The following is a 21,175-nucleotide window of genomic DNA, read 5'->3' on the forward strand; positions in this document are numbered from 1 at the left end:
GGAGGAGAGAGAAGGGACGAGTACTAGTGAATAACACAGCCGGCTGCAGCACGTGCTTGTATATATACATATATATATATACATAGATATATATATATATATATATATATACATACATACATACAAGATCCGTGCATATATATATAAGGTAGTACATATTTATATGTAACTATTGTACTTGTCGGCTATAAGCTTGGCTGGCAAGACCATATAGCCGACAGTTGGCTATAGTATTAACCATGCCTTTATTCATGCACGGATGTTGTATGTATATAGACTTGTGTCTCCTACGTGCGGACGAATTAACGTCATTTACATCTGTGGCATACATTTGCATCTAGTTTATGGCTGACGTTTATGTTAGCATAAGTACAACAGAAGGGAGGGCACCTCCGGATCCGTATCAGTGAAGACTGAGACGGGTGATGACGGTAGTACATCAGGACTATTCATCAGGAAAGTGAATGGACTTGATGATTTTTCTTAGCGGTACAGAAGGCAAGCTGTGGTGAGAGCGAGGTGTCAAGACTTAACCATCGAGACTTCAGACTTCAACATATTCTCTGCATCGTCGGCTGCATGTGAACCTATAGTAAATCTTACAACTTTTCTTTGTGAATTTTAACTAGCCCAAAAAGTATTAATTCTATGTCCTAAATACTCCCTCCGTCCCAAAATAAGTGTGTTAAACTTAGTATTCTCAACTTTGTATTAGCTTTGATATAAAATTGTACTAAGTTTAAAACACTTATTTTGGGATGAAGAGAGTAACAAATTTCTCAATGATTTTTTTTCTAAAAAGATGAATTACCCCTAACCTCTGCATCAATACGATATGGACAACCATACTCAATGGAATTGATAAGACATCATATGTTATTGACCGTCACAAACAGTTTCAAAGGTTCAGGCAAGCATCGAAGCAAACACCTCTAACCAGCTACACACCAAAACCATTCTTCAGAACAGACCAAGGTTTTGATTACCGGCTGAAATTTCTAGATTTTCCATAGTTACCGCATATTTCCATGCCCTCGGCAAATCCCCTTACCGAGCAAAATATACCAATTTTTTAAATTGAAACACTCGATTTATAATAAAGTACATAGGATCTAATTAATGCCATGAGAGTTGGTTCTGACGTGTTGGTAGCAACCTAGTTCCTATTTTGAGAGGCCTATGGTTCGAATGTTCGTTCATTTTTTTATTTGAATTCAAAATTCAACTATAAAATCCATTTGAAATATTCTTGGTATTTCTCGGTAACCGTGGTAACCATGCTTACCAATCTCACTCGATAAAATTACCTCATTCGGTAACCAAAACCTTAGAACAGACTCTAACATACAATAGCTTGTCGTATATCCCAGACAAATCGATGTTACCCCACTAAGGCTACCAAGGCGTCCCATGAACAAGGTTGGCCAATCTATCTCCATAGGCAGGCCACGAAACTACTCTAGTGTCACCTGTTCTAACGTCTCAGTGTTGAGACGAGCAATGTACATGCCCTCTCCCATGAGATCCTTGATGTGTAATTTGTCGCTCCTCTCCCACGACCAAATGCACGATGGCCATTCAAGCTGTTGGATGACCTGGGTGAGTTTGTGGTTGATCACCCTAGTGCGAAGCCACGCTGCGTCAGCATAATGTTGTTATTGTGTCCATACCTCTGGCGCCACGGTGCACGCAAAGCGACAGGAATGTGCCGTCTGCCGTGGTGGCAAGATGACCCGCACAGTCAAGGTCGCATAGTGTGCATGCAGAAAATCCTGCAGGACAGCCTTGGTCGGGCATAGTAACTTCGTCAAGGAGGCATGCCCTGTCTCGATAGTTGATATTGACGTTAAGGACATGGAAGAAGTTCGAGTAGCTGACAAAGAGCAAATGTGCATAGCCTCAGCACGCGACTGCCTTTTTTTTTTTGTCCGCGCCATCATGGACCAAATTTGACGCTCCATCATGTCGAAGACTTTACACAGGCGCGCGCCATCCTGGCTCGCCGGAGGCAAAAACGTGGAGGTTGAACTGCGACCCTTTTTTTTTGTCCGCGCCAACCATTAGCACTATGAAGGCCAACCTGCCGTCCCCGGTGTTGGTCGGTATGATGTCGCGGCCGTAAGGGCTGGATTGGAATTGTCTGTTGCAGTCCAGCTCGGGCAGCTTACTGGAACAACTTTGTCTTTGGGAGAAAGTAAGAAAGCAAGAACCTTCTTTGAATTGTTGGCTGATGACTCCCATCTAGGGTTTCCTTGCCTCTCGCCGGCGCCGCCGGTCTGCCCCATCTCCTATGGTCCTTGGACTATGGAGGCACCGTGCATCCCAGCTTTTGCCGGCGGGAGGGCTTCGCTTTTAGATGGTTTTTTGAGTTTAGTTAGGGTTTGTGCCATGCTCAAGAAGACGAGGCGGCGGCGACTTTTTAAAGATGGAATAAGGTTCTTTCCGCCTAGCTCCTGTCTCGGTGATGTTTCAAGCATCATCGAAAGGCGTGTGGAGGTTTGTCTCCGGCGGATCTCGTGGGATCCGGGCGGCGTTTGTTTTCGGTGGATCCAACTGGGTCCGGTCTTCGTTCGTCAACGTTCGTGTGTTTGCAGGTTGGATTCTTCCAGTCTATGCTTCTCTTCATCGGCGGCGGTTGCTGTTCTGGTGCACTGGTCCTATGGGGCATTAGCACGACGACTTTCCGACTGTCTACTACAACAATGTTTGCCCGGCTCCGATGAGGGAGGGACGATGACAGCGGCGCGCCTTCGGCTCGCTCCAGTGCTTATAGTCGTCGCTAGGTGGTCTATGGACGTGGATGTAAATTTTATTTCTAGTGTTTTTTGTACTACCTTAACAGTTGATGAATAGATTGGAAGTTTTTTTGCAAAAAAAATAATAAGAAAGCATGAAGAAACTAAAGAAGCCGTGCCGTGCCTTGCCGATTGCTTGATCCCACACTGGACGCCCATCCCGTCGCGCTGGTCTCCTTAAGTAGGATTCATCCACTCCGTGCTCACGTACCTGCGATTGGCTTGCGATCCGAGGTGTCGTGGCGATGACGCACCCCTGCCCCTGATTGGTTGGGCGATGTGTTTCTGCCGCCACGCTGTCCTTCTTCCCTGACCTCGCAGCACCCTGGTGGCCGCTGGGTGACTCTGCACTTGGGGCGCTGACAGGGACGAAAGAGCTCAAGGGACGGCGAAGAGTGCCGAACAACAGAGGCGACAAGGGCGCCGGGACGAAGGCAAGCTGGCTAGATGAGGAGTCCGTGGGGCTCATCCTCTCTGGGAATATTAAGCGGACGCATCGCTGGGTGAAAGAAGCCGGCCACGAAGGTGTCTATAGTGACTTCGTCAATCTCGGGATGTTGTGCCCGCTCAGTCTCTCAGAGATGCTCATAGGGGAAGAGTATGCATGTGTGTGTCCATAAGGGTGAGTGTATGTGTGTATGTATGAGCCTCCGCTTGTACCGTATTCAAAACAAATATATCTAGAAATAAACTAGATGCACAAAAATATCATGTTAACCTAGAATAGTTCCAATTTTTAGCAAGAAAGTAGTAATGGTGTATATTAAACATGGAAAAACTAAGGGGAACTGTTGAAAAAGAATTGAGTTCTCCTTCAAAATCGAATGGTTCCCAGGGCTCATAAAATGACATCATGTCGCGTTTCATCTTTGCACTCTTCATATGCATATTTTGTTTTAAGAGCATTAGCCCATTTTAATAGTTGGAAACTCATTTAATGCTTTAAGAATAAGAAACCAACCCGAAAAATGGAAATAGTTTCACATGACTCTACTTATATAGTAACTTCAACCAAAAAAATTGGGAATGAAAATCTACATGGATATGGCGCACTAATAAATATCTAGAAATGCATTAAAAGCCAAAAAAACATATTAACCAAAAATAGAAACAAAATTCAGCGTGGAACTTGTAATGGTGTATATTAAACATTGAAAAAAAAATTAAAGGTGGAATGACGAAGAAGAATTGAGTTTTCCATGAAACCCAATTGTTTCCCTTCGAAACCCCGGTACTTCTCGAGAGATTCTTCAGTTTGTAAGCGGAGTGCAACCATTTTTTTCGTAACTCTCTCAAATTTTTACCACACCCTCAGTGGTCATATAGTGACATCATGCCATGTTCCATCCTTTATAGAATTTATTTGCATCTTTTGTTTAATCTAAAGGTATTTAGCTCATTTTAATAGCTAGAAATTTATTTAATGCTTTTATAAAAATAAGAAACCAACCCAAAAGATGTTAATTGTTTCACACGACTCTACTTATGTAGCACCACAACCCAAAAAAGTGGGAACAAAAATCTATCCTGATTTGCACTAACGGATACCTAGAATTGTATTAAGTTCCCAAAAATATCATATTAACCTAAATAGTCCCAAATTTCAGAATGGAACTTGTAATAGTGTATCTTAACATGGAAAAAAATAAATGGGAAATGGTGAAGAAGAATTGACATCTCCTTCAAACCCGACTGTTTCACTTCGAAGCCCTGATACTTCTCAAAGATTGTTCAATTTGTAAACGAAGTGCGTCAAGTATTTTCTGTAACTCTCTAGAATTTTTACCTCACCCCCGGGGTTATATAATGGCAACATGCCATGTTTCATCCTTTGTAGACTTTATTTGCATCTTTTGATTAATACTAGTATAAACGTGCACGTGCAACACATGCCTCATAATGTGCCCGCAAAAAAAAAACACATGTATCAGAATTTCACGTGTGAGGATGCATGGTCCGCGACCCGGGCGAGGTCTCTGTGTCCTGTGCGGCCCTTGCCGGCGCATCGGCTGCCAACGACAAGTGTGGCAAATGACACGACAACCTCCTTCTTCCTTGGAGAGGCCCTCTCGCAGCGTAGCTGCCAACGGCGACGACGGTGCATGGGTCCTCGCGGCCACCGGAGGTGGCTCCGCATCTCCAGCTGCTCCTGGCCCGGATGTAAGCAGCGCCCTCCACATCGGCCCTGCATGCGGTCGAGGCTGTAGTAGGTGGCCCTCTGGCGAAGAGCGGCAGCGGCGTCCCATGGCTGCCCGCAACCACGACTCCTGGCTACAAATCCGCCATGGCCTACAGCAGAGACGGCCAAACCAATAACGTGCGTTTCTATGGGAGGAGATAAGTAATGTAATTTTTTTTTGAAAATAAGTAATGTAATTTTGTTGCCTTTGTAAGATGTGTGTTGTTTTCTTTTTTTCGATAAATGCCGACTTTATTATTTTAAAATATAGCATCAAGCAGATACAAAACATTATGAGTAACACCCGGACTCTACATAACTAAGATGCACACAACCAAATCCAAAAGTCTGACAAAAAATCATGAAATAAAAATCGATACATTATCTGTTTTCTTTTAGTTCCTTTGTAACATGCCTTTGTATGGGAGGAGATAAATATTGTAATTTTGTTTGCTTTGTAACATAGGATTTTTTTTTGCGGGGAACATAGGATGTTATTATGGAAGGAGTTGGACAATGTGTGGGCCTTCAATTATGTCGAGTTGTGCTCAACATTGGAATCATCTGGATCATTGGTCAGAGGTAATTGAACGTGTCAGATTAAATGTATCCCAACATGTTTGCTCTTTGATAAGTAGTGGAGATAAGAGCATTTAGCTCATTTTTAATAGCTCAAAATTTATTTAATGCATTAGAAATAAGAAACCAACCCCAAAAATGGCAATAGTTTCACATGACTCTACTTTTGCAGTAACTTCAAACCCAGAAAAAATATGGGCATAAAATCTACGCTAAAACCAGAAAAAAAACTAGGGCCACAAAAAAGTTGCAAAAAATAGCAGTGCTGGGCTCCAGAAAATACCCGCCATTCGTAAGCACTTTCTAATGCCCGCAGGTGGTCCCCCATCCTCCAAATTTCTCAAATCGGCCGCATTCTCGCTTTCTCCCTAAAATTCTCCACGAATCCCTAGTCCCAGACTCCTAGTGTGCCTCCCGTGCGCCTCTCACCATCGTGCTCGTGCACTCCCTGCCATTGCCGTTGTCGCCCTCCAGCTTGGACGTCAGCCTCTTCTCTCCGGTGAGCAGAGCACCCTGCTTTAGACCTCTTTTTTTCACACTAGCACTGGGCTTTTAAAAAAAAGAACATTGGATTGCTTGGAGAAACTAGTCCTGATGTAGCAAAATGCATTGTATTCTTTAAATTAACCGAAGGGAAAGTGAAGTCTGATCAGTGACTAAAAACATGGGGAAATGACAATTATTTCCATCCTTCCTTTCTTGGCAATAACTTAGTCAGACCAACTTTAACCAGTTTGCCATGTTCATGTTTTAAATACAAAAAATTCAATCATTCATTTTAGTTTTAATGAGAGGCTACCACAACACTAATATTCACTGCCCATTTGGATAGGCCCTAGTTTGCATGACAAAAGAAATTGAGAACAGCTATTTTTATGAGAGAGCGTTCGGGCGAGTTTTGGATAGGCCCTAGTTTGCACAACAAAAGAAATTGAGAACAGCTATTTTTATGAGAGAGCGTTCGGGTGAGTGCTTCCACGTGCGACGGAATGTGTAACAAGGTTGCTTACTCGCTTTTCATTTATGGTATTATCTGCACAGGTTAACATATTATCATTCGTGATGAATTCACACTTTTCTTGTTTAAATTTGCAGGGATCAAAATGAGTGCCAATGCTTTGGCGAAACGTGGATTAATATTTTTTACTGATTTATGGCACTTACTATGTCCAATTTTTAACAATGAACATGCCGATTTTTTCTGCCAATATTTCCTGCACTCAGTATGCTCCTAATATTTCCTATTATGCTTTGTGACTCGTTATTGTCATACTAACGATTAGCAAAGGCAAGAATGGATTCCGGGTCCAGACAATCATCTCGTGCGACCGAAGAGCGGAGCGAACCAAACTAAACCGGGTATGAACTCTTGCACGAAGATCAGAACGGACCACTCGGTATCGACGGTATGTTCAATTTTCAGCAAAGATCATGCCGATTTTTTCTGCCAACATTTCCAGCACTCGGTATGCTGCTAATGTGACCGGAGAGCCTCGTCTAGAGGAGGGGTGGACCTTTGGAAGTGCATGTACTTTCCTTCAACCTCTGTCGTCTCCGAATGTGAGGATCTCACATGTGTGGTCGTCGAGGACACGCACCATCTTGTATTCCGTTTCTGCTCCGGTGCTCCCTCCTGGGCTGAACGCGAGTGGGAAAAACACAAGGACGGTCCAGATGCGTCGATGGCGGTTCGTAACGAGGGGCGCGATGGTCATTTCAGGTGGGCATAGAGTGCGTGTAGACCAGTCGTAGAGCCCTGTATGAGCCCGCGCCGGCCCGTGTACTATTGTACGCCGGGCGTGTACGTGTATTATACGCTGGCGGTTGCGTTTCCCCGCGGTCATGCGCGTGCACGTGTGCGTGGATAGTTTCCAAAAAAAAGGCCCCTAGAATAAGAGGAGGGGAACGGGCACCGGCCGCATCGCCCACCCCATTTCCCCCAAATCGCCTCCCTCTCCCTCCTCTCTCCGCTGCCTCATCGTCTCCCTCACCGGCCACCCCACCTGCTCGGTCACCACCACCGCCTCCCTCTCTTCTCCTACTTGCTTCTGGCTCGGATGGATCAAGGCCATGGCGAAGCCGCCGTCGCAGACGAAGATCTGGAGAAGACGGGCGCCGAGACCGTGGCAGGTGCGGTGCAGAACCTCGTCGGCGGTGCGGGTGCAGGAGGTGCTGCATCCCCACGCGCTGGATCGGTCGCTGCGGCAGAGGATCTGGAGGAGAAGAAGGTGGTCCTGGCATACTCCGTCGTGCCGGAGCTTGGCGTGACGGCGTCGAGTGGCCCTTCTGATGAACCTGCGGAGGCCGGCGACGAGCACGTGGACCTGCAGGTAATCCTTGCCAGCAGTCCCCTCCGTTGCTAGTTACCCCCGTTAAGCAGTAGATTTAGGTGTTAGGGTTTTTTGTTGTTGCTAGTTGTTGCATCCCCTTATGATAATTAGGGTTTTTAGATGTTTGATTGATTTATAGTGAAGGTTAAGTTAGGATTCTGTGAGATCTAGTAGTTACGGTTTTTAATGAGATTTTTAGTTGGTAATTTTTTGTATTGGATTCAATTAGAGGCACTAATATGTAGAATGTGTTATTGAATCACATCCAGCAGATGTAGTAGTTAGGGTTTTTAATTAGATGTTTAGTTAGGTTTTTTTTGTATTGGATTAATTTATAACCACTGATATGTAGAATATGTGATTAAATCACATCCAATAGATGTAGTAGTTAGGGTTTTTTAATTAGATGTTTAGTTAGGATTTTTTTTGTATTGGATTCATTTATAGCCACTGATATGTAGAATCTGTGATTGAATCAGTTAGTCTAGATGTAGTAGTTAGGGTTTTTTAATTAGATGTTTAGTTAGTGTTTTTTTGTATTGGATTCATTTATAGCCAGTTATATATGCAGAATCTGTGATTGAATCATCCAGTAGAAGTAGTAGTTAGGGTTTTTTAATTAGTTGATAAGTTAGGATTTTTTTTGTATTGGATTCATTTATAGCCAGTTATATGTAGAATCTATGATTGAATCATGAAGTAGATGCAGTAGTTATGGTTTTTTAATTAGTTGATTAGTTAAGGTTTTTTTTTTGTATTGGATTCATTTATAGCCAGTTATATATAGATTTTGTGATTGAATGATGTAGTAGATATACTAGTTAGTGTATTTTAATTATATGTTTAGTTAGGTTTCTTTTGTATTGGATTCATTTATAGCCATAGATAAATGTAATTAAATTGTGTGACTGAATGATGCAGTATAAGTAAGAGTTATGATATTTTAATTAGATGTATGAGTTAGTGTTATTTGTACTGGATTCATTTACATCCAATGATATATGTAAGTAAACTTTGTGATTCAATGATCTAGTGGACTTAGAAGTTAGTGTTTTTTAATTAGATGCTGGTGTTAGGGTAATTTAATAAGATGTAGGAGTTAGGCTTCACCATTTCACTCATTCTGACATATGAGTGCTCATTCGGAACTACTCAGAACTGAATATTTATTAATATTTGAAATGAAATGAAAACTAAATATGTTTGTCAAGTTATATATAAATGTCCTATTTGCATTGTGTGTCAAAAACTCCTATTTCATTAGTTAATAAGAGAGGAATGGCTATTGATTTATACCTACATATGCATGTTCAAAAGCAAAACATGGATTTGTATGTCCCCAAGTAATTAACTATGTAGGCTTTTCTTGCTACGCATTGATGTTCTTTTGATCTAAGAAAGATTTGTGCAGTTTCAACCTCATAACTTGGACAAACACAAAAGAAAAGTGTTGGGTTAATCTAGGGAATGTCAAGAATCCAGCTAGGATTTTCATTAGTATATATGAAGGACAGCATTTATTTGTTGCTTGATTGCTTAGATTCTGTATTTATAATGAACACATTTATTTGTATGTACATATCACTGAACTTGTGGTTTGTAGTGTAGTTTCATATTAAATTATTTTGCATTGGAAAATATATTGACAATATTGGTCACTTGCAACATACCTTTGTGGTTCACATTCACAATTTTGTTTGTAATGACATTCTTTGAACTGCAATCCAATTCAATGTAATTGATGTGCTTGTTTGACAATATAGCAGGAGGAGGATCTTGTGGGCAACAAGAGGAAGTGAGACAAGACTGGGTTCAACCCATATGACAGTGATGAAGATGAGCCGTACGAGGTAAGGCCTAGTTGAAATGTTATTTGTGCATTGAGTTAGTCTTACATGTTTATAGTATTCGAATGCATAATGTATTAATGTCAGTCATTAATGTGTGCAGTATGAATCTGGAGATGATGTGGTCGAGGGGAACGTCGAGTCCTGTGAAGAGAAGGTGGTGTTAAAGATCAGGGCCCAAGGATCTCGTATGTACCACAACTGGAGGACGGACAAGTTCCGCTGCCCGTACTGCAGCAGGCCCAAGCCCAGGTTTGGGTTATTGGAGCATCTGATGGAATATTGTCGGGTTACATCAATCAGCAGCGATGACTACAAGATCAGGACTCAGCATTCTGCACTCCTGAAGGTCCTGAGAAACCCTAACATCTAGTCGTACATCATGCTGATCATCAGAAGCTGGAAGCCGTACTCATCATCAGTATATTTGATGATGTTTTAATATGTAATGTATTGTGTGTCTGAACTGGATCTGTTGTGAACTGGCTGGTACCTGTGGTGGTAACCTAGAATGCTATATATATATTTCGGTGGCCTTAACTTTATTGGTGGTGAATTCTTCTTTCATGTTTAGTTGTTGTTTCGATGGTGCAATGATCACAACTGGCGCTTCAGTGTTGCTTCAGACATGCTGCAAGACTTGTCTATGTTGTGGGCAAGTGCAACATGTTGTGCCAATGTGCCAATCATACCAAATATTGAATCTGGCAATGTTCCAAATTGGCTTCCATGAATTATAGAACATGGGGTTTAGTACATGGAGATAATTGTTCATCCTCACACATTCCATCAATACATAATTTGAATAAGCAGAAAGATCAAATGTTCCATCATTTGAACATATGTTGCAATAACACAGCAAATATTCCATCATCAAAGTGTGAAGGATTAAAATGTAAATATAAAAGAGTAATGCAATACTAGTTAAAAATAATGTGTGCAAAAAAGAGGAATTTGAAATAAGATGTACTTTATTTTTTAATAAAGTTATATTACCCTACTTTTTAGAATTTTGAAAATGTCACTTATTTATAAGAAAAGAAAATTTTAATATTCAAAAAGATGTGTTTGATAAAAATACCTTCTGAATTTTTGGTATGTTATTATTTGAGGGGTCATGTAATTTTTATGTTATTTTTTGAGTGGTCAGGTAATTTTTATGTAAACAAAAGGAAAAGGAAAAAATAAACAAAAGGAAAAGCATGGGACAGGCTATCTTGGAAACCTAGCTTTATAAATAAAAAAAATCAGAAAAATAAGAGGGCATTAGAAAAATAAAAAAATATAAGAGAGCATTAAACAATAAACAAATATAAGAGGGCGTTATAAATTTAAAAAAATCAAAAAAATACAAAGAAAATATAAGAGGGCATTAGAAACAAATATAAGAGGGCATTAGAAATTTCAAAGAAAAATTGAAAAAATATATTTTACAATGCCCCCTTGAGGTATAGACCGATGTTTTGACCAGTCAGTGTAGAGGGCATTATAAATTTAAAAATATTAAATATTAAATATATATATATAACCTTGGAAACCTAGCTTTTTTTGTGCAAGTGATCATGTGTGCAAAAATTGAGGTGATTTGGAGGTGGTCGAAAAAATGCCCGCATTCCGAAGGGACCATTTAGTCTAATTTAAGCCAGTTTTTGAACAAAGGTGATTTTTTCCGCCACCTCCAAATCACCCAAATTTTCTTATACATGGTGACCCACATGTGCCCAACATGGCTATGAAAGAAAATTTTGAAAAAAAAATATTGTACAATGCCCCTTTGAGGTATAGACCGATGTTTTGACCAGTTAGTCTAGAGGGCAGTATAAATTCAAAAAAATATAAAACCTTGGAAACCTAGTTTTGTTTGTTCAAGAGATCATGTGTGCAAAAATTGAGGTGATTTGGATGTGGTAGAAGAAATGTCAGCATTCCGGAGGGACCATTTGGTCTAACTTAAGCCAGTTTTTGAACAAAGGTGGATTTTTCCACCACCTCCAAATAACCCAAATTTTCTTGTACATGGTGAACAACATGTGCCTTTGATGGATATGAAAGAAAATTTGAAAATAATATATTTTACAATGCCCCCTTGAGGTATAGACCGATATTTTGACCAGACAGTCTAGAAGGCATTATAAATTAATAAAAAATTCAAAAAATATATAAAACCTTGGAAACCTAGTTTTGTTTGTGCAAGAGATCATGTATGCCCAAATTGAAGTGATTTGGAGGTGGTCGAAATAATCACCGCATTCTGGAGGGACCATTTGGTCTAACTTAGCCAGTTTATGAACAAAGGTGATTTTTTTCACCACCTCCAAATCACCCAAATTTTCTTTTACATGGTGACCCACATGTGCCTTTGATGTCTATGAAATAAAATTTGAAAATAATATATTTTACAATGCCCCGTTGAGGTATAGACCGGTGTTTTGACCAGACAGTCTAGAGGGCATTATAAATTAATACAAATTCAAAAAATATAAAATCTTAGAATCCTAGCTTTGTTTGTGCAAGAGATCATGTGTGGAAAAATTGAGGTGATTTGGAGATGGTCGACAAAATCACCGCATTCCGGAGGGACCATTTGGTCTATAACTTGAGCCAGTTTTTGAACAAAGGTGATTTTTCCCACCGCCTCACAATCACCCAAATTTTCTTGTAGTTGGTGACCCACATGTGCCAAACATGACTATGAAAGAAAATTTGGAAAAAGAATATTTTACAATGCCCCCTTGTGGCATAGACCGAAGTTTTGACCAGTTAGTCTAGAGGGCATTATAAATTAATAAAAAATTCAAAAAATATAAAATCTTGGAAACCTAGCTTTGTTTGTCCAAGAGATCATGTGTGCACAAATTGAGGTTATTTGGAGGTGGTCAAAAAAATGCCCGCATTCCAGTTTTTGAACAAATGTGATTTTTTGTACCACCTCCAAATCACCCAAATTTTCTTGTACATGGTGACCTACATGTGCCTTTGATGGCTATGAATTTTTTTTGAAAATAATATATTTTACAGTGCCCTCTAGAGGTATAGACCAATATTTTGACCAGTCAGTCTAGAGGTCATTATAAATTAAAAAATCAAAAAAAATATAAAACCTTGGAAATCTAGCTTTGTTTGTCCAACAGCTCATGTGTGCAAAAGTTGAGGTGATTTGGAGGTGGTCGAAAAAACCCTAGAACACTGCCCCGGCATGATGCAACGTGCGTTTTGTGTTTCAATTCATGCACACCTTGCCTGGGGGGCACATTGGCCATGCCCACATGCTTCCAAAAGTTGGGGTCATCTCATGCATGCCCCCACATGCACCATGTACAAGCCGGACCATACGGGTCTGCCGGAGGGCAAGTCTGAAAGAGGTTTTCCTTGCCGATCCCACCAAATGATCCCAAACACCCTACCATGACCATGGCATGCATGTGGGAGGAGAATTCATACACCACGGCCTAATTTTTTTAATCCCATTGATTGCCATGTGTATTACATGTAAGTGAGTATGTGTAAAATTTATTAGGTGATTTGAAGGTCAAAACATTAACTTGTCATATATGCAAAAAAATGTGTATTGCATGCAAGTGAGCATGCGTATAATTTAGTACGTGATTTGAACATGAAAACACATGGCAATATGCCAAAAAATGCCCACCTACCAGAGCAACATAATTCATACACCACGGCTTGCATACGACTAGGAACCCAGCCGTTCATGGGTCAGGATGCAGGCCCGTGGTGCAGAATGTCTCTGCTGCTAGTAGGCCCCACGGGACAGAGGGGATGAGAGTTAGGCAATGTACTACCTGCATATGATAGGAGCTTGAGAGGGGAGTCCAGCCGGGTATATAAACCGGTGTGGCGCTCTCTCGCTTGGCGAGGTGGGACTAAACTCCCACCACCCCACGGCTGTGCCCTGCGATGTGCCCTGCGCGGCTTTGCCTTGGGCTCAATTCGGGCGGGCTGGCCCAGGGAAGCCATACCCGCACACTAAAATAACTTCTTAACTCCAAAATTTATTTTCTGTTTTATATTTCTAATATTTAAAATCAAATCTTTTTTTCTATATTATTTCTAACAGTGATTACTAAAATTTAAAAAATATGCCAAATTATGTTGTGTTTTATTTTATTTGTTCGTTCTCTTTTTTATATTGATAATATTTACGAAATATAAACTAAAATGGTGTGTTTTATTTCTTATCTTTATTATATTTGAAATATTTTTAATTTGTAAGATAAAATGTTCTGTTTTATTTCTCTTCTTCATTCTAATATGTGTTCTCTTCTTTATATTTGAAATATTTTCAAAATGTAAGATAATATGTTATCTTTTATTTCACTTCTTCATTATAATAGATATTACCTTTTGTACATTTGAATTATTTTTTAAATGTAAGATAATATGTTGTCCTTCCTAATTATAAATTTTCTTTTCTGTTTGATACTTGAAATATTATTAAATCAAATCTAGTTGGGACAATCCATGCATGCCTCCACATGCACCATGTACTAGAAGCGGGTTTTTCTTCTCGGTCTCACCAATTGAGACCAAACTTGATGCACACCCTACGATGACCATGGCAAGCATGCATGGCGAGTACCGTTCATTTCCGACACTCGATGCATTTTGTAGGGGTTTTGCAGCGATAAAACCCTAGAATAGTGCCCCGACGTGACGCAACGTAAGTATTGTGTCTGAATTCGTGCACACCTTGCCTGGGGGACCACATTGGCCATGCCCACATGGTCCCAAAAGTTGGGGTCATCTCATGCATGCCTCCACATGAACCATGTACAAATCGGACTATTCGGGTCTGCTAGAGGGGAAGTCTAAAAGAGGTTTTCCTTGCCGGTCCCACCAAATGAACCCAAACTTTATGCACACCCTACCATGACCATGGCATGCATGGATGACAAGTATCATTCATTTCTGACATTCGTTGCATTTTCTTAGGTTTTTCCGATGATAAAACCCTAGAACACTACCCCCACGTGACGCAACATGCGTTTTGTGTCCGAATTCGTGGATAACTTGCTTGGGGGACCACATTGGCCATGCCCACATGGTCCCAAAAGTAGGAGTCATCCCATGCAAGCCTCCACATGCCCCATGTACAGACAGGACCATTCGGGTCTGCCGGAGGGCAAGTCTGAAAGAGGTTTTCCTTCCCGGTCCCTACAATTGATCCCAAACTTTATGCAGACACTAGGATGACCATGGAAAGCATGCTTGAAAACTATTGTTCATTTCCGAGACTCGGTGCATTTTGTAGGGTTTTTCCAGCAAAAAAAATCCTTGAACACTGCCCGGACGTGACGCAATGTGTGTTTTGTGTATGAATTTGTGCAGACCTTGCCTGCGGGACTACATTGCCCATGCCCACATGGTCCTAAAAGTTGGGGTCATCTCATGCATGCCTCCACATGCACCGTGTACAAGCACGACCATTCGGGACTGCCGGAGGGCAGGCTAGAAAGTGGTTTTCGGTGCCGGTCCAACCAATTAGGAAGTCGTAAATAGGACAACAAATAATCATACATTTTTGAAATTGAAAACTATGAGAAGAAATGATATGGAAATATGAAACATGAAAAAACACAATTAGGAATAAGACGGAGAAAACATAAAATAACAGGAAAACCAAAAAAGGAAAGAGGAACATTACATTTGAATTTATAATATTGTAGATATGAGAGAGATACTATAAATATTGTTAAACATATACAAATATACAATAACTAATAGGTGAAAACAAAGATTATACATTGTTTTTTGAGGGAAGAAACAATGATATTTATTTTGAGCAACAGAAACAAACATTATATGGTTACAGATGTAGGTTGGTGGGCTAGCCCAGACTGCAAATATCTCTCGGATCCATTTTGCGGGGGGCCACAACGGTGCACTTTCCATGCACGTCAATCATGGGAGTAGTTGCCGTTCTGTTACACAATTCCAGGATCGTGCTAATCCATATTTTCCTTATCCCTACGACCGAGGAAAATATAGATCCCGTGATTCGCCTTAGGGATGTTACGACGACCTAGGAGTCGACCTCGTATATAATCTCCACCTCCTCGCACATGTCGTCGACTAGATCACCTCCTGTCGGCGAGTCGTCGACAGCTCCGTCCGCCGCATCCAGACGCCAAAAAAAAACCCGAGAAGATCAAGGCCGTCCGCACGTGGTGGCCGCCCGCGACGAACTACGTCGACACCGCATCACCGACTTCTTTCATCTTGATCGACCCATCAAGTAAGTTGTCCTCCTTACCGCCTTCGTAGCAAGCTAGTTCCTCCGTGTCATTTCTTTGATGGAGTTAGGTTTAGCACATTTTTTCAAATAGTATCAACTCGACTAGATGCATTCTCACCAGATGGCGTAGATGAACTCAATCTTTGGTTCTTTCATAGCATGGTAGAATAAGATGTTGTTTCCTGACAAGCATGATGCAATAGATTTTTTGTCACATGATCCAATTATATTTTGTCACATGATCCAATTATATTCTTGTGCACATAGAACATTAAAGAGTTATGCATAAGATGTTGATGAACCTCAAGTAGGTACCATTGCTATAGACTGTAGTTATTTACAGCTGATCAATTTGTCACCGTGTTAATAAGACAACTGGACGAATTTCTATCAGTTTAACATATTAAATTAATTGATTATATAATTTATCTGATACTCCAAGGACTTGATCAGATGCAAGTAAATTCAATTACCAATTGTTCTTATTTTTTTATAGCCTCATATCAGCACACACTTGGCTACATGTTGCGGTATACATGGTGCTAGTTTAATATTTGCATTAGTGCTAGCTACTGTCAGAAAGTTTTATATATTTGCATGTCTATTGTTATTTTTGCATTAGTGTTCGCTCATGTCACGAAGTTTTATATTTGTTTCAACAGGATGGACGAGTTGAATGGAGAAATTGTATGTGCCATTGAAAAATGGTGCAAGCTTGTTAATCTTCTAACAAGCGGTCAACACGCAAGAGTCACCGATACAACATTGCGCAGCATGCTTCAGATGCCATCTATTAAAATACGTACCCTACTGATTAGGTATATGGTTGAGAATTTTGAGGCCAGCACGGCCAGATTCATTATACAAGAGCAGGTTGGGGAGGTGACTCTCGGTGCGGTCGACGTCGAGTGCATCTTTAACTTGGAGAACCATGGACTGTCCGCTTCGGACATTCTGATTGAAGAAAGCGAGGACATTAAGGAGCGGGTGCCGCCACAGTTTCTCAGTAAGACAACAGGAAACATAGTGATAGATGATCTCATAGGGGAGAAATTAGTCCTTGTCCTATTAGGAACAATTATTGCTCCCATGTCGAGCAAGATTGTGCCTAAACAATACTACGATTTGGTCGATGATGTGAAACGTATTTCAAAGATTAACTGGAATGCGTTCACCCTCCGTGTTCTCCTCGATTGCCTTCGCATAGTCAAGAAAGGAAAACACCTCCACCAATGGCCGAAAGGCAATTTGACTCTCTTGCAGGTACACATATGAGACATGTTGCATAATGTCAATTATTATATCATTGCAATTTTATGTGATGTATTGTACTAACTCTATATCTTCTTTTTTTGCAGTACTTGTACTGGGAGAAGGTGCAACCTCTGGAAGATGATTGCGCTTTCAATCCCAGCTTGTCCATACAACCTCTGATGAGGAATTGGAAAGAAGGTGCAGCCACTAGGAGAGATCGGTTTGACTATGACAATCGGCGCGGCCGTGGTAATGTCAAGGTAATTCATTGTGTTCTGTCTTTCTTAAATGTTTTTTAAGTAAATAATATTTATTTTTAATTCATCACATGTACTTCAATTTCGCATGCAGATTGAAAATAATATAACCCAAAAATATACGGCGCAGGAGACCAACATCCCAAATAATGCGCCTGCACAAAAGCTAAAAACCAAGCCCGCCAATGGAACCTCAAAGAAGGCGAAGACAACCCCAAACACGGATGAGGTGATGGAGCTTCTAATGAAGTGGTTTATGGACTTCATACACACCCAGATGAGGCAAATCCCTGATCTAGTTGCTGAGGTGTCACACCCTAACTTTATTGTTTATAGTATGTTTACTATTTTAAAAACCATGCAGGCATTACTAACTTTATATTTCTATTGCAGAGATTGCTGGAGAAGTTGAACAAAGCAGGTGTCATGTACAAGCCAGCTGCTGCTGTGCCATCCACGGAGAATGATGCGGACGAAGTGGATTCGTTCGAGAATGGTCCATATGAAAAGAAGGAATTCATGTACAAGGAAGACATAGACAGTGATGGAGAGCCAGTCATTGACATGACACAACCTGATGAAGTGGTTCCCAACCATAAAACCGTACCTGAGGTACTATGTATTTATCTTTCTGTCTATAATTTTCTTGTTTAATTTTTTTATGTGCTGAAATGTTCACATGATTTAGTTTGCCAAATAGAAAACCCCCACCGAAGATGAATGGACACAAGGAAGCTTCACCTGCTAAGCGTAATGATGAATGTGGGGGTACACCGGAAAACCCTTGGGTGGTTGGTACTTCTACTCTAGCACCTTCATCAGATATTTGTCCATCTTCTGTCAGCAAGTCCATGGCTAAAGCGAATGGAAGAAAGGGTGCAACAATCGATAAGGATGCAGAAGTTATGTCCGATAAGCGGAAGCGGACCATTCCCAAGAAATTTGAACACCCCTGCGCACTTGACAAGCCCGATAGGCGTACCAACCGTGGTCAGAGACCCTCCGGTACTACTACTGCTAGTAGAGGTATCGTAACTAAATTTATTATTTTTTTATTTACTACCAATGCATATGATCACCATTGTTGACGTTCATATTATTTCATGCAGCACTGTTTTCTGACAATAATGTGCCAGAGGTTGTGGCAGATGAGTTGACACCGGAAATAATTGATGCAGCTGTTTCATTTGTCGAGTTAGCTGCTAGCACCAAGAAGAATAAGGGGGAAAATTACTACAGTGAAGGGCGTGGCATATCTCTGACTTCCGAAAGGATTCGACCGGTACTAGCTCACAGATGGTTGTTGGACCATGTAAGTACTACTTGCATTTCCTGTTTTTAAAATGCTCGATAATCTATGTCTCAACTTTCAACATGTAATGACCTCATATTCTATGAAGGTTATTGATGCTTATATGGGATATTTGGAGCCGCACGTTGGTCATGATCGTTACCTCTGTCCAGCGTGGAGGTCCAAATTTCTTGTAGATCGTGCTATTAAACGAGACGATCCATTGCCGTCGATCTGCAACATGGATAGTGCTCTGTCCAAAGCTGGAGCAGTTAATAGAGTCACGAAAGAGTATACTGTGCGTGATAAGATATGTAATGTTTGTAATTCATCACTACATGATATTTCATCAAGTATTTCTTTCGATCCATAATGGTTTTTCGCACTGTAGACGTATATCGCATTGAATATCGACAATACCCACTGGATGACCGTGGTAATGCACATGATCAAGCACGAATTCCAAGTTCTCGATTCGCTCTATCCTCTGGACCTGACTGCGAGGACTATTAAATCACTAGTAATGTAACCAACATTTGTACCATTGGTATTACATATTGTTTATGATTATTCATTAACATTATCCTCTTTATAGAGAATGGCTATAGCACACGTTATGCGTCAGGCAAATCTTATTACACCAGGAAAATATCCGGACGTAAGTAAGTGGCCTATCAATGAGTATGACATGCCCTAGCAAGAGGGTGGGTGAGAGTTAATAGTACATCATGCATATTCAAACTAAAACACACATATCGTATTGCCCACCGCTAATGTTTGCATATATACCAGGAACTCTTGTGGACTTTTTGTCATAGAATGCCTACAACATTGGGACGGGGACCAAATGACCCGCGATTTTACACAGGTATGATGTTATTTACGTTTGTAGACTAGCTAGTATGGTCGTGTTGCAACTTCGGTTCATGTAACCTTTATGTCGATTTTTGCAGGCCAGCGTTGATGCTAGGAGAAGACGTTTCGTCGCCAAGTTGATTATGTCACCTTTGAACTCGATGGAGTTTGTGAAGAACAAAATTCATGAAATCGCAAAGAAAAGGTGCGCCTGAAGAAATTATGCGGCATGCAAGATTCAAGTTTTCGTGGTTTGGATTTAGTCAGGAGGAAGGTTTCGACGGCACGATTATCTTAGGGTTTCTATCATTTTATGTGATAAACAGGGCATCTCGAATATTGTGACACATACATGTGTATATGTCTGTCAGACAATTCGCTCGTACAAGACAGTTCGGTCGTACCAATAAATTGTTTGCTTCACTTATCAATTGTTCTCACTTAATATTTTTCTCGTTCTCCACATTTTTATAATGTTACTTTCACATTAATAGTATTTGCATTCTATTTTTCTCTTCAAGTGATCTCCTAAGTTTCTGCCGGGGTTTCTGATCCACGGGCACCTATGGGACCGACGGACCGGGTCCCTTTTGGTTCGGCGGGGGGCGGAGGTTGCGCAAAGAGCAGATCAAGGCGAAGCAAGCGGGCGGTTGGTCGTGCGAGGAGTAAACCGAGGCGAAGCACGCGAGCGATTTACCCAGGTTCGGGCCGCAAGGATGCGTAAAACCCTACTCCTGCTTTGTGGATTGGTATTGATTTCTAGCTCGAGGGCGAGCGTGAGTGTGTGGAATTGCTGAACCTCGCGAGAGCTCTCGAGGTGGCCGACCCCCTCTACATTGCACACGGGCCTCCTTTTATACTCAAGGGGTTACCGACATAGAGCAACGGGGGCCAAGGGCAAAAATGGAAAGGGTGCCGTGGGTAGGCATAGCTAGGTGCTGTAGTAGGCACAGCTAGCTGCTACAGTGTTATCATACCTAACCCTGACGGCAGGGGACAAGGGCATTAAATGCCCGTCTGTGTCGCCTAGACGGCATTGAAAGGGACCGCTAGGGACGCCACCATCTTGCCACGATGGTTGTCTTGTCAGCGCCTGCGTGCCACCGCACGCCCCTTGCTACACAGCCTCCCGCCATGTGCGATCGGGAGGGGCCCCGGAGCGACACGTGGGTGGATGTGCTGGAGCGCGGGCGTGGAGTGGGGGCTTGCCGTGGCAAGCGCCTTGCCGCGGCCGTCGACTTGTCGCTTCCGGGAGCTTGTCGCTCATCGGGCCTTGTCGGGGCGCGTAGCGCGCCGCGGCAAGTTCCTTGGAATGCCTCGGACGGCCTTCCCGGCAAGCGCCTCTTGCCGGGGTCTTGGGACACTTCTGATGGCCTTCCCGGCAAGCTCCTCTTGCCGGGGTCTTGTCTCGAGTACTTTGTTCTTGAATGGTCTTCAGAGGGACCACAAGGAATCTTGGCGGTGACCTGGAAGCCTTGCCGCGGGACGCTGCGACTGCCCGTGCACAAGTTCGGGGTACAAGGGTACCCCTACTC

The sequence above is a fragment of the Triticum urartu genome, chromosome 3A, assembly GCF_056163025.1.
Source record: "Triticum urartu cultivar PI428250 chromosome 3A, HENAU_Tu73, whole genome shotgun sequence".
In the NCBI taxonomy this organism is placed as follows: Eukaryota; Viridiplantae; Streptophyta; class Magnoliopsida; order Poales; family Poaceae; genus Triticum; species Triticum urartu.